At 43.4% G+C, this 14,279-nt stretch overlaps 1 protein-coding gene across 1 annotated transcript in view; it reads left to right on the top strand.

Annotated features, from left to right (window-relative positions):
* The first annotated feature begins 276 nt into the window (after positions 1-276).
* Positions 277-14,279, top strand: part of LOC101116620 (zinc finger and SCAN domain-containing protein 30) — a 32,329-nt gene continuing 18,326 nt past the window's right edge. The window contains exon 1 of the mRNA XM_060405336.1: positions 277-4,474. The gene's annotated coding sequence lies outside the window, so the exon portion shown is untranslated. The remainder of the gene's footprint in view (positions 4,475-14,279) is intronic.

Below are 14,279 nucleotides of genomic sequence, written 5' to 3' on the forward strand. Positions count from 1 at the left end.
CAGGGATGTAAATGAGACCCTGATGAAATGTAAGGAACATTATGTAAGAACAAATGTAAGGACTCCTTGTTTGGGTCCAGCACTTCCAAATGTAAGGACTCCTTGTTTGGGTCCAGCACTTCCAAGTAGGGAGTGCAGATGCTTTAAAAAAAAAAAAAAAACACAGTGAGTTATAACAGGCATGCAATAATCAGCAAATATTTAAAGTATACAATTTGGTGAGTTTTGTCCTACGTATACAACCATCACCATAATGAAAATTATGAACATATTCCCAAAAGTTTCCTCCTTCCCTTGGTAATCTCTCCCTTTGTTGCCACAGCCCCCAACCACTATTCTGCTTTCTGTTATTATAGTTAGCATTTTCTAGAGTTATTTACGTGGACTCAAACAAAATGCACTCCTTTTTGCACTCAAACTTCTTTCAGTAAGCATTATTATTTTGAGATTTAGCTATATTGCTGTATCAGCAGCCCACTCCTCCTTTTTGTTGCTGAATGATATTCCATTGGATGTACACATCACAGTTTGTTTATCCATTCACCAGTTGATAGGCATTTGGGTTATCTATAGTTTTTTTCACCATTAGGAATAAAGGTGCCATGAACATTTGCATACAGGTCTTTGTATGGACACAATCTCTTCAAGGCCTTCTAGACTTGGTATCATCAATCTCAGGACTCCAGCTTCTGGTCATTTCCCAGTTTGAAAGCCACATCTACATTTTTAGGTGTTTGTTCAGCACGCCATTTCTAGTACCACAAACTGAGTGGCTTAACGCCACAGAAATACACTCTGTCACAGTCTGGAGCTTAAAACTCAAAATCAAAGGTGTTAGCAAGGGCCATGATCCTCTGAAGGCTCTAGGGAAGGACTGGTTCCACCCCCGTCTCCTAACTTCAGGTGGTTGCTGGCATTCCTTGGCCGTGCCATGCAGCATTCAGGACTTTAGTCCCCTGATCAGGAATGGAAGCCATGCCCCCTGCAGTAAGTGCAGAGTCAACCAGGAGACGGCCAGGCAAGTCCCAGACCTTGGTGTTCTCTCCCTATAGAGATTGTTGGTAGAAATATGGACATTAACAGTGACTCTGGCAAGCGCTCAGAGGAAATGAAAAGCTCAGAAGCAGAATCCTCTGTCATCTTAGAGAATACATATATTGTCATGAACAGAATTCTGCTAGAAATAACGAGTATTAAAAATACTTCTGGTGGGGGCAAATTCTCTGGTGGTCCATCCATTAGGACTTGGCTCTTTCACAGCTGGGGCCTGGGGTTCAATCCCTGGTCTGGGAACTAAGATCTCACAAGCCATGTGGTGTGGCCAAAAAAAAAAAAAAAAAAAAACAACCAAAACAAACAAACAAAAACTTCTGGTGACATCTCAGAAATGAAGAAAACATTATTGGAAGCTGGAGAAAAAGGTGATACTTTTTATAAAGTAGCAGGAACTTGACTGAATCATATTCTACTGTTGGACAGAAAATAAAACTTGTAAGTGATGAGCTTGGGTAGTTAACTGAGGATATTATCAAGCAAAAGGTGTAAAGTATAGATGGATGATTTTCCCTTGCTGATTACAGTAAAAATCTGAGAGGAAAGAGATAAATCGTAAAGGAGTCAGTACTCAAAGAGCTTGTGTGCCACAACTAAGACCCGGCACAGGTTGCGACCTAGCCCCCCCCCCCCAAAATACCAAAATTTTGTTCTTTGAAAATACCAACAAAAATTGGTATTTTTGTTAGTATATAGCTGGCCTTTACTAGATCAACTAAAGAAAAAAGAGAGATTAACAAAAGCCAAGAAAAGGGGACATCACTACTAATCCTATAAAAATTTCTCTCATAGCTCAGTCGGTAAAGAATCTGCCTGCAATGCAGGAGAACTGGGTTTGATTCCTGGGTTGGGAAGATCTGCTGGAGAAGGAAATGGCAATCTACTCCAGTATTCTTGCGTGGAAAATCCCATGGACAGAGGAGCCTGGTGGGCTACAGTCCATGGTGTTGCAAGAGTCAGACATGACTTAGCAACAAAACCAAACCAGGGATTATTATAAACAACTTTATGCAAACACATTATACAACATAAGTGAAATGGACAAACTACTTAGAATTATATAAATTACTAAAACTGAAAAAGAAATAAAAACAATAAATATATGAAAAGTAAAGAAATTGAGTTCATAATAAAAATTTTTCTAACAAGGAAAAGCACAGGCCTAGACAGTTTCACAAGTGAAATCTATCAAACAGTTTAAGAATATTGAAAGTCGCATCCGAGTCTTTGGGACCCCATGGACTATACAGTCCACCGAATTCTCCAGGCCAGAATAATGGAGTGGGTAGTCTTTCCCTTCTCCAGGGGATATTCCCAACTCAGGGATCGAACCAGGGTCTCCTGCATTGCAAGTGGATTCTTTGCCAGCTGAGCCATAAAGGAAATACCAAGAATACCAGAGTAGGTAGCCTATCCCTTGTCCAGCGGATCTTCCTGACCCAGGAATTGAACTGGGGTCTCCTGCATTGCAGGTGGATTCTTTACCAACTGAGCTATCAGGGAAGTAAATATTAATCCTTCACAATCTCTCCTAGAAAATAAAAGGGGCCATTAATTACTCTGATACCAAAGTGAGACAAAGATATCACAGGAAAAGAAAACTACAGATGAATATCTCTAATAATATGGACACAAATATTCTCAATCAAATATGAGTAAATTAAATCCATCAATATATTAAAAATTATACATCATGATCAAGTGGAATTTATCTTAGCAATACAAGGTTAGCTTAACATCCAAAAATAATGTATTTAGAGAGTTAAATACTTAATTCTCAATAATGTTCACCAATAATAGAATGTCTGAGTACTGGCATAATCACACAATATATTCTTACTAGAAATGAGAATGTACAGTGTACATCTGCAGAAAGCAATATGAATTTCACACACAGTGTTGAATGAAGGCTGAATTAAGAGAGTGCATATCGAGTTCCATTTACATAAAGTACAAAAATAGGCAAGACTAACCTATCATGTTAAGGGTTTAGTGTATGTATGCTATGCTGTTGCTCAGTCGTGTCCAACTCTTTGCAACCCCATGGACTGTAGCCTGCCAGGCTCCTCTGTCCATGCGGATTCTCCAGGCAAGAATACTGGAGTGTGTTGCCATGCCCTCCTCTAGGGTAGTTTCTATCTTTTAGGGCCAGAAGAGGGTAGTGGCTTGATGAGACTGCAGTAGGCACTTCTGAGGATGGATAATATTGTTTCTTCATCTGAGTGCTAGTAACACAAGTGTGTTCAGTTTGTGACAATTCAGTAAACAGTGCACTTATTTACTTCTAAAATGAGCATCACCTACTGCTACTACTTGGTTGGTCTACATTCAGAGCATGACAACGTAGACTAAATGTACCATCTTTTATTATAGTGTTTCATCTTACTTCCTGAGACCTATCCAGTCTTATTCTCTCCCCATCAACTATTCCTCTATTCTTCTATCTTCCAATTTTTCTCCCCACTCACTCTTTATTCTACAAATATAATTAGGTCTCTAATCTCCTTAGAAAACAAACTCCTTAAAATCCTGTTGCCTCGACCGAGTTTCCTATTTCCTTCCTGCATTATCACATTTCTCGAAAGGAATTATTATCTATTCTCAGGGCCTTACCATATACTTCTTAACCCCAGGCAAGGACATTCCATAGGTAACATCTCTTTGGCCCTTCTTCTGTCCTTTGCCTTAATTCTAGCATCATCTTAGCATCTTCTCCAGCTCTCTGTAGCATCTCCTGGTCACTTGTTCCCTCTCCTGAGAGCTCTCCTGGCTTTCATGATGTTTGAACTAGCTGGGCCCAGCTTCCCTGAGAAGCTCCTCTTCTCTACCAGCTCTACCCCTTCATTCCCTGATACTAGTATTTTATAATTCCTTGTTTCTTTTCTCACAAGATCTCTCTTGGTAATGTCTCTTCCCTATCTTTAGTCATATTTTCAGATACTCACAAATCTTGCTAAGTTTACATTTTTAACCGCCTGTCCTCTTTCATCTCTTTTGTCCTTTAATCCTGTCTACAAAGCACTGTCAGATACTCCCCAGAATTACAATTCTGGCCATGTCACACGTAAATGGCTTGCACCGCTAACTAAATGCATTCCTGATTCCTTAGCAGGGCATTTGAAACTCTCCAAACCCGATCCCAACCCATCCCTTAGCCTAGGATCCAGCCAACCAAGATGCTGGGCTAATTCCCCAGCGGGCCCTGAGCTCCCCACCGCTGTGCTCTCGCTCCTGAAGCTCCCTACGTGGTAGGAAACACTGAACTCCTAAATCTCCATTTTACTCCGTCTGCGGCAAGGCTCAGCTTGAGTACCGCAGTCTTTGAGAAAATTAGTGACCTTCTACTGCTGAGTCCCGGATCCCCAAGCCCTTGCAGTCGACAGTGGGGTGGTTCTGCACTTTACACTCTCGCCACGCTGGGGTAAGACCCCTTCCCCTACTCTCCGCCCTGTAGCTTCGAGAACTGTCCTTGCAGACAGCGTGTTCGCGGTGTGCGAATGTGATCTGGTCCTCTGCCCCAGATTTACAGATGGTCCGTTCTATTTTTATCTCCTTGATGCTACACTAAGCTCTATCGCTATTTCTATCTCTATTTTCGTCTTTCAGTCTCCAGTCAACCGTTTTCGATCTGGGGCTGTCCCCACCAGGTTCCACCCAGAGACCCCTCCTTCTCCCCCGTCCCCTTAATGGTTCTCTGAACCCCGCCGCGCGCCCGCCACAGAGCTGCAGTCCTCCGGGCGGCCTAGAGGGGCGTGCCGCCCCCTACTTCCGGCGCGCGCCGCCCGAGGTCATTCTGCCCTTCACCTGGGGTCAGTCTCTGCCGCCCGCGGAGCGAAGGGTGAGTGAGGCGGTGCGGCCCCCCGGCCCCGGGTGGTTCCTAAACCGCCCTATGCGGCCTCGGCCTGCCTAGGCCCCAGGCAGAGCATGCGGTTCTACCAAGTGGGCCGCCCCTCAACGGTACCGTCTGGCCGCCCGCCCTTCCGTCCGTCGGCGCATCCGTCGGTCGGTCCATTCTTCCATGGGTTTGTCCGCTTGCGGTTCATCCACCCGCCTTTGCATCCCTGGACTCCGCGAGCACTAACCGAGCGCTTCCTGTGTGCCTGGCCGCTGACGGAGGAGTCACAGGGGCGCAGATGGAATCCTTCCCTCCATTTCACTCGCCCGGAGTTCGTTCTTGTGTCCTATCTCAGCCATCCTTCTTGACTTCCCCAGTCTAGGTTAGATTTATAGGTTAGATTTTTTTTTTTTAAACAAGCCACTCTCAGAGCACTTCTGCTCTCCCCCTTGTAGTTCTTACACGATTAAATCAGGTAATTCCGTGCTCTTTTTTTTTTAACATCTGCCTCTCCCTACTGTATTTCAGTCCCGGGTGGCTCAGTGGTAAGGGCTTCCCATGTGGAGCAGTGGTAAGGACTCCATCTGCCAATGCATGAGGTGCAAGAGACGCTGGTTCCATCCCTGGGTTGGGAAGATCCCCTGGAGAAGGAAATCCCATGGATAGAGGAGCCTGGCTGGCTACAGTCCATGGGATGGGTGGGGGCGGGGGGGTGGTCACAGGAGTTGCAAAAGTCTGACACGACTTAGCAACTCAACAACCACAATGCAAGGACATTGTCTTGTTTATACCTCTTTCAGTGCCTAGCCCAGTGCCCGCACAAAATAGGAACTCAATAAATGTTGTTAGAAAAATGTATGAAAACACAGGCTGTCCTCAAAAGTGCAGTTGGTTTAGTGGAGAAGGCAGATGTGAAAGGGCAGTTCAGCAGGGTACCGGTCTACGAGTATGGACTCGAGTCAGACCGTTTGGTTTCAAAATCCAGACTACTTACTAGCCTTGAGACTGAGACAAAGTACAAAACTTCTCTGTTTTTCTTTTGTAAAACTAGAATATAGAGTGCTATAAAGATGAATGAAGACACTTAGAACAGGTAGCTGATGCTTGACACTACAGTGAAAGCTCAATTAGTGTTTTCTGTTACAGTTTAAGCAGACAAGGTAGATACTTTATACTGCAGCAAGCAGGAATGTCCAGAAGTGCCCTGGACTTCCTTGGGTTTCTTGGACTAAGAGCTACTTGAGACCAGGATTTCATCTCCCAGAGGTGCTTCCGGCCTGCAATTGGGTCCCTTAGACAACTCCAAAAACAGCTGACACTTAAATTCACACTTCTGGTCCAAAGCAATCGACTTTTATGCCCCTTGCTGACAAGGCTACTTTCTCATATTTCAGTTCAGTTCAGTCGCTCAGTCGTGTCCAACTCTTTGCGACCCCATGAATCGCAGCACGCCAGGCCTCCCTGTCCATCACCAACTCCCAGAGTTCACTCAGACTCATGTCCATTGAGTCCATGATGGCATCCAGCCATCTCATCCTGGGTCATCCCCTTCTCCTCCTGCCCCCAATCTCTCCCAGCATCAGAGTCTTTTCCAATGAGTCAACTCTTCGCATGAGTTGGCCAAAGTACTGGAGCTTCAGCTTTAGCATCATTCCTTCCAAAGAAATCCCAGAGTTGATCTCCTTCAGAAAGGACTGGTTGGATCTCCTTGCAGTCCAAGGGACCCTGAAGAGTCTTCTCCAACACCAGCGTTCAGACGCATCAATTCTTCGGCACTCAGCCTTCTTCACAGTCCAACTCTCACATTCATACATGACCACTGGAAAACCGTAGCCTTGACTAGATGGACCTTAGTCGGCAAAGTAATGTCTCTGCTTTTGAATATGCTATCTAGGTTGGTCATAACTTTCCTTCCAAGGAGTAAGCATCTTTTAATTTCATGGCTGCAGTCACCATCTGCAGTGATTTTGGAGCCCAAAAAAATAAAGTCTGACACTGTTACTAATGTTTCCCCATCTATTTCCCATGAAGTGATGGGACCAGACGCCATGATCTTCGTTTACTGAATGTTGAGCTTTAAGCCAACTTTTTCACTCTCCTCTTTCACTTTCATCAAGAGGCTTTTTAGTGCCTCTTCACCTTCTGCCATAAGGGTGGTGTCATCTGCATATCTGAGGTGATTGATATTTCTCCTGGCAATCTGGATTCCAGCTTGTGTTTCTTCCAGTCCAGCGTTTCTCATGATGTACTCTGCATATAAGTTAAATAAGCAGGGTGACAATATACAGCCTTGATGTACTCCTTTTCCTATTTGGAACCAGTCTGTTCCATGTCCAGTTCTAACTGTTGCTTCCTGACCTGCATACAGATTTCTCAAGAGTCAGGTTAGGTGGTCTGGTATTCCCATCTCTTTCAGAATTTTCCACAGTTTATTGTGATCCACACAGTCAAAGGCTTTGGCATAGTCGATAAAGCAGAAATAGATGTTTTTCTGGAACTCTTGCTTTTCCATGATCCAGCGGATGTTGGCAATTTGATCTCTGGTTCCTCTGCCCAGAGCACTCCCTTGAATTACCTTCCGTAAATTCCCTGGTGGTTCAGTGCAAGGGGCATATTGGATCCCTGGTCAGGGAACTAAAACCCTGCATGCTGCACACAGCCGAAAAAACACAAAGAACAAAAGCCCAAAACAAAAGGAGAGGGGGAAAAAAAAAACACCAGAATTCCTTTCTATGGGATAATTGGAGAATCAGGGGACATGTGCTCTTTTTACTCACCACTCAGCAAGTTTCCCCAATGAAGCCTATTCTGTAACCCATGCCTTCTGACGTGAAATTTGCGTTTCCCTTATCCACTATGTTGAGTGCTGTATGCACGATGTGTTGAGAATCTCCTCTGGGCCAAGTGTTTTAAAATGCAACTTTTATTATTATTTAGTTATGGGGCGGTCAACAGATCAGGAGATGATTGGTGAGAAAAGGTGGTTTGTTACAGGTCCCAAAAGAACAGGGGAATGCCTGGCCCACAGAGCCACTTGGGGAAGCACCAGGGTCAGTTAGGAGGTGATATGAGCAGAAAGTGGGCAGGAGCCTTTATTGTGTCTTGTGTGGCAAGAAACAGGGCAAGGTCATCAGGTTTAGGATTGGCTACTTTGAATAATTTCAAAGTAGGGACAGGGCTCTGAGGCATAGGGGTTGTCCCTGATTGTCTGATACCTGATCCTGGGGTGATTAGGGCAGGGGAATGGTGGTCCTGGATGAGAAAGCTCCCTGGAGGAGGTGGTGGGTGTGTGGGGCTCTGGATTGGTTGCTTGGTATGTAAAAGGCATACCTGCAGGCAAGTTTGCTATCTCTTGAAATCTGCTAGCCCTGGAAAGGGCAGTCCCTCCAGTGTTGACAAGGCCCTAGGTGTCAAAGCATCAGAATTTAAAAAATGCTTAATATACCAAGCAAAACTAAATGTTTATGTTATTCCAATTCCTGTAATAACTCTGATGAAAGCACTGTTGACTCCATTTTTAATGGAGAAGAAATGGAATCTCAGAAAGGTTTAGTTGGCGACTAATATCATAGCTTGTAAGAGGCTGCATTATGATTCCACATTGTGGGGTCACCTGATTCCAAAGCTGGTGCTTTTCCTGTGAGCTAAGTTATCTCCTTGCAGTATGAAAAATGGGGACTTTTTCAGATCTAGTTAGGCATTTAACAATGTTGACCACTGCCTGTTTTAAACTCTCCTTTCTTAACTGTATGACACTCTTTCTTTTATATATGTAACGCCTACTATGTACCACACATTGGACTGGGTGATGGAGACACAGTTCAGTTCAGTTCAGTCGCTCAGTCGTGTCTGACTCTTTGTGACCCCATGAATCGCAGCACGCCAGGCCTCCCTGTCCATCACCATCTCCCGGAGTTCACTCAGACTCACGTCCATCGAGTCCGTGATGCCATGGGGAGCAAAAATCTTGATGTGGCTTATAATCTCATTGTGGAGGATGATAGGTATTGCTTGAGCTTCCTCGGTGGCTCAGCAGTAAAGAATCCACTTGCAGTAAAGGAAATGCAGGAGATGCCACTTCAAACCCTGGATCTGGAAGATCCCCTAAAGGAGGGCATAGCAAAGGAGGCTGGCAGGATACAGTCCACGGGGTCACAAAGAGTTGGACATGGCTGAAGCAACTGAGCACACATGCATGGGTATTACTCAAATAACCCACTGAAGTGTCAGTTCAGTTCAGTCCCTCAGTCATGTCCGACTCTTTGCACCCCCACGGACTGCAACACACCAAGCTTCCTGTCCATCACCAACTCCCAGAGCTTGCTCAAACTCATGTCCATTGACTCGGTGATGCCATGCAACCATCTCATCCTCTGTTATTCTCTTCTCCTGCCTTCAATCTTTCCCAGCATCAGGGTCTTTTCAAATGAATCAGTTCTTTGAATCAAGTGGCCAAAGTATTGGAGTTTCAGCTTTAGCATCAGTCCTTCCAGTGCACACCCAGGACTGATCTCCTTTAGGATGGACTGGTTGGATCTCTTTGCAGTCCAAGAGACTCTCAAGAGTCTTCTCCAACACCACAGTTCAAAAGCATCAATTCTTAGGCACTCAGCTTTCTTCACAGTCCAACTCTCACATCCATACATGACCACTGGAAAAACCATAGCCTTGACTATGGACCTTTGTTGGCAAAGTAATGTCTCTGCTTTTCAATATGCTGTCTACGTTGGTCATATCTTTCCTTCCAAGGAGTAAGCGTCTTTTAATTTCATGGCTGCAGTCACCATCAGCAGTGATTTTGGAGCCCCCCAAATAAAGTCTGACACTGTATCCACTGTTTCCCCATCTATTTCCCATGAAGTGATGGGACCAGATGCCATGATCTTTGTTTTCTGAATGTTGAGCTTTAAGCCAACTTTTTCACTCTCCTCTTTCACTTTCATCAAGAGGCTTTTAGTTCCTCTTCACGTTCTGCCATAAGGGTGTTGTCATCTGCCTATCTGAGGTTATTGATATTTCTCCCGGCAGTCTTGATTCCAGCTTGTACTTCTTCCAGCCCAGCATTTCTCATGATGTACTCTGCATATAAGTTAAATAAGCAGAGTGACAGTATATGGCCTTGATGTACTCCTTTTCTAATTCAGAACCAGTCTGTTGTTTTATGTCCAATTCTACCTGTTGCTTCTTGACCTGCAGACAGATTTCTCTGGAGGTAGGTCAAATGGTCTGGTATTCCCATCTCTTTAAGAATTTTCCGCTGTTTGTTGTGATCCACATAGTCAAAAGCTTTGGCATAGTCAAAGAAGCAGGAATAGATGTTTTTCTGGAATTCTCTTGCTTTTTCTGTGATCCAGCTGATGTTGGCAATTTGATCTCTGCTTCCTCTGCCTTTTCTAAATCCAGCTTGAACATCTGGAATTTCTTGGTTCACATACTGTGGAAGCCTAGCCTTGAGAATTTTGAGCATTACTTTGCTAGCATGTAAGATGAGTGCAATTGTGCATTAGTTTGAACATTCTTTGGGATTTGAATGAAAACTGACCTTTCCAGTCCTGTGGCCACTGCTGAGTTTTCCAAATTTGCTGGCATATTGAGTGCAGCACTTTCACAGCATCATCTTTTAGGATTTGAAAGAGCTCAGCTGGAATTCCATCTTTGCATTCCAACTTTGCATTCCAGGATATCTGACTCTGTGAGTGATCACATCATCATGGTTATCTGGGTCATTAAGATCTTTCTCGTATAGTTCTTCTGTGTATTCTTGCCACCTCTTCTTAATATCTTCTGCTTCTGTTAGGTCCATAACATTTCTGTCCTTTATTGTGCCCATCTTTGCATGAAATGTTCGCTTGGTATCTCTAATTTTCTTGACGTTTCTAGTCTTTCCCATTCTATTGTTTTCCTCTATTTCTTTATATTGGTTACTTAGGAAGGCTATCTTATCTCTCCTTGTTATTCTTTGGAACTCTGCATTCAGATGGGCATATCTTTTGTTTTCTTCTTTGCTTTTTGGTTCTCTTCTTTCCTAAGCTATTTATAAGGCCTCTTCAAGCAACCATTTTGCCTTTTTGCATTTTGTTTTTCTTGATCACTGTCTCCTGTACAGTGTCACAAACCTCTGTCCATAGTTCTTCAGGCACTCTATCAGATCTAATCCTTGAATCTATTTATCACTTCCACTGTATAATTGTAAAGGATTTGATTTAGGTCATACCTGAATGGTCTAGTGGTTTTCCCTACTTTCTTCAATTTAAGTCTGAATTTGGCAATAAGGAGTTCATCATGTGAGCCACAGTCAGCTCCTGGTCTTGTTTCTGCTGACTGTATAGAGCCATCTTTGGCTGTGAAGAATATAATCAATCTGATTTCAGTATTGACCATCTGGTGATGTCCATGTGTAGAATCATTTCTTGTGTTGTTGGAAGAGGGTGTTTGCTAAGACCAGTGTGTTCTCTTGGCAAAACTCTGTTAGCCTTTGCCCTGCTTCATTTTGTACTCCAAGGCGAAACTTGCCTGTTACTCCAGGTATCTCTTGATTTTGTATTCCAGTCCCCTATGATGAAAAGGACTTTTTTTTTTTTCTTGTTTGGTTAGTTCTAGAAGGTTTTGTAGGTCTTCATAGAACCGTTCAACTTCAGCTTCTTTGGCATTAGTGGCTGGGTCATAGACTTGGATAACTGTGATATTGAATGGTTTACCTTAGAAATGAGCAGAGATCATTCTGTCATTTTTGAGATTGCACTCAAGTACTGCATTTTGGATTCCTGTTAACTAGGAGGGCTACTCCATTTCTTCTAAGGGATTCTTGCCCACAGTAGTAGATGTAATGGTCATCTGAATTAAATTCTCCCATTCTGGTCCCTTTTAGTTCACTGATTCCTAAAATGGCGATATTCACTCTTGCTGTCTCCACTTTGACAGCTTCCAGTTTACCTTGATTCATGGACCTAACATTCCAGGTTCCTATGGAATATTGTTCTTACAGCATCGGACTTTACTTCCATCACCAGTCACATCCACAACTGGGTGGTGTTTTTGCTTTGGCTCAGCCTCTTCATTCTTTCTGGAGCTATTTCTCCACTTTTCTCCAGTATCATATTGGACACCTACTGACCTAGGGAGGTCATCTGTCAGTATCAAATCTTTTTGCCTTTTCATTCTGTTCATGGGGTTCTCATGGCAAGAATACTGAAGTGGTTTGCCATTCCCTTCTTCAGTGGACCATGTTTTGTCAGAACTCTGTTCCATGACCCGTCCATCTTGGGTGGCCCTGCATGGCATGGCTCATAGTTTCATTGAGTCAGACAAGGCTGTGATCCATGTGATCAGTTTGGTTAGTTTTCTGTGATGTGGTTTTCATTTTGTCTGCCCTCTGATGGATATGGATAAGAGGATTGTGGAAGCTTCTTGATGGGAGGGACTGGCTGTGGGGAAATCTGGGTTTTGCTCTGATGGGCAGAGCCATGCTATTTGTAAGGCCTTTATGGAAATCTTTAATCTAATCTTTGTTCATGGTTGGGGCTGTATATTGTGATCCACAAAGTCAAAGGCTTTGGCATAGTCAATAAAGCAGAAATAGATGTTTTTCTGGAACTCTCTCGCTTTTTCCATGATCCAGCAGATATTGGCAATTTGATCTCTGGTTCCTCTGCCTTTTCTAAAACCAGCTTGAACATCAGGAAGTGCACGGTTCACGTATTGCTGAAGCCTGGCTTGGAGAATATTGAGCATTAATTTACTAGTCCGTGAGATGAGTGCAATTGTGTGGTAGTTTGAGCATTCTTTGGCATTGCCTTTCTTTGGGATTGGAATGAAAACTGACCTTTTCCAGTCCTGTGGCCACTGCTGAGTTTTCCAAATTTGCTGGCATATTGAGTGCAGCACTTTCACAGCATCATCTTCCAGGATTTGAAACAGCTCAACTGGAATTCCATCACCTCCACTAGCTTTGTTCGTAGTGATGCTTCCTAAGGCCCACTTGACTTCCCATTCCAGGATGTCTGGCTCTAGGTGAGTGATCACACCATCATGATTATCTGGGTCGTGAAGATCTTTTTTGTATAATTCTTCTGTGTATTCTTGCCACCTCTTCTTAATATCTTCTGCTTCTGTTAGGTCCATACCATTTCTGTCCTTTATTGAGCCCATCTTTGCATGAAATGTTCCCTTTTCTCTAACTTTCTTGAAGAGATCTCTAGTCTTTCCCATTCTGTTGTTTTCCTCTATTTCTTTGCATTTATCGCTGAGGAAGGCTTTCTGATCTCTCCTTGCTATTCTTTGGAACTCTGCATTCAGATGCTTATATCTTTCCTTTTCTCCTTTGCTTTTTGCTTCTCTTCTTTTCACAGCTACTTGTAAGGCCTCCCCAGACAGCCAGTTTGCTTTTTTGCATTTCTCTTCCATGGGGATGGTCTTGATTCCCGTCTCCTGTACAATGTCACAAACCTCTGTCCATAGTTCATCAGGCATTCTATCTATCAGATCTAGTCCCTTAAATCTATTTCTCAGGTCCACTGTATAATCATAAGGGATTTGATTTAGGTAATACCTGAATGGTCTGGTGGTTTTCCCTACTTTCTTTAATTTGAGTTTGAATTTGGCAATAAGGAGTTCATGATCTGAGCCATAGTCAGCTCCTGGTCTTGCTTTTGCTGACTGTATAGAGTTTCTCCATTTTTGGCTGCAAAGAGTATAATCAATCTGATTTTGGTGTTGACCATCTGGTGATGTCCACGTGTAGAGTCTTCTCTTGTGTTGTTGGAAGATGGTGTTTGCTATGACCAGTGTGTTCTCTTGGCAAAACTCTATTAGCCTTTGCCCTGCTTCATCCCGTATTCCAAGGCCAAATTTGCCTGTCACCCCAGGTGTTTCTTGACTTCCTACTTTTGCATTCCAGTCGCCTGTAATGAAAAGGACATCTTTTTTTGGGTGTTAGTTGTAAAAGGTCTTGTAGGTCTTCATAGAACCGTTCAGCTTCTTCCGTGTTACTGGTTGGGACATAGACTTGGATTACTGTGACACTGAATGGTTTGCCTTGGGAACAAACAGAGATCATTCTGTCATTTTTGAGATTGCATCCAAGTACTGCATTTTGGACTCTTTTGTTGACCATGATGGCTACTCCATTTCTTCTAAGGGATTCTTGCCCACAGTAGTAGATATAATGATCATCTGAGTTAAATTCACCCATTCCAGTCCATTTTAGTTTGCTGATTCATAGAATGTCGATGTTCACTCTTGCCATCTCCTGTTTGACCACTTCCAATTTACCCTGATTCATGGACCTGACATTCCAGGTTCCTATGCAATATTGCTCTTTATAGCATCAGACCTTGCTTCTATCACCAGTCACATCCACAACTGGGTATTGTTTTTGCTTTGGCTCCATCCC

This window comes from Ovis aries, chromosome 23 (genome assembly GCF_016772045.2).
Source record: "Ovis aries strain OAR_USU_Benz2616 breed Rambouillet chromosome 23, ARS-UI_Ramb_v3.0, whole genome shotgun sequence".
NCBI lineage: Eukaryota > Metazoa > Chordata > Mammalia > Artiodactyla > Bovidae > Ovis > Ovis aries.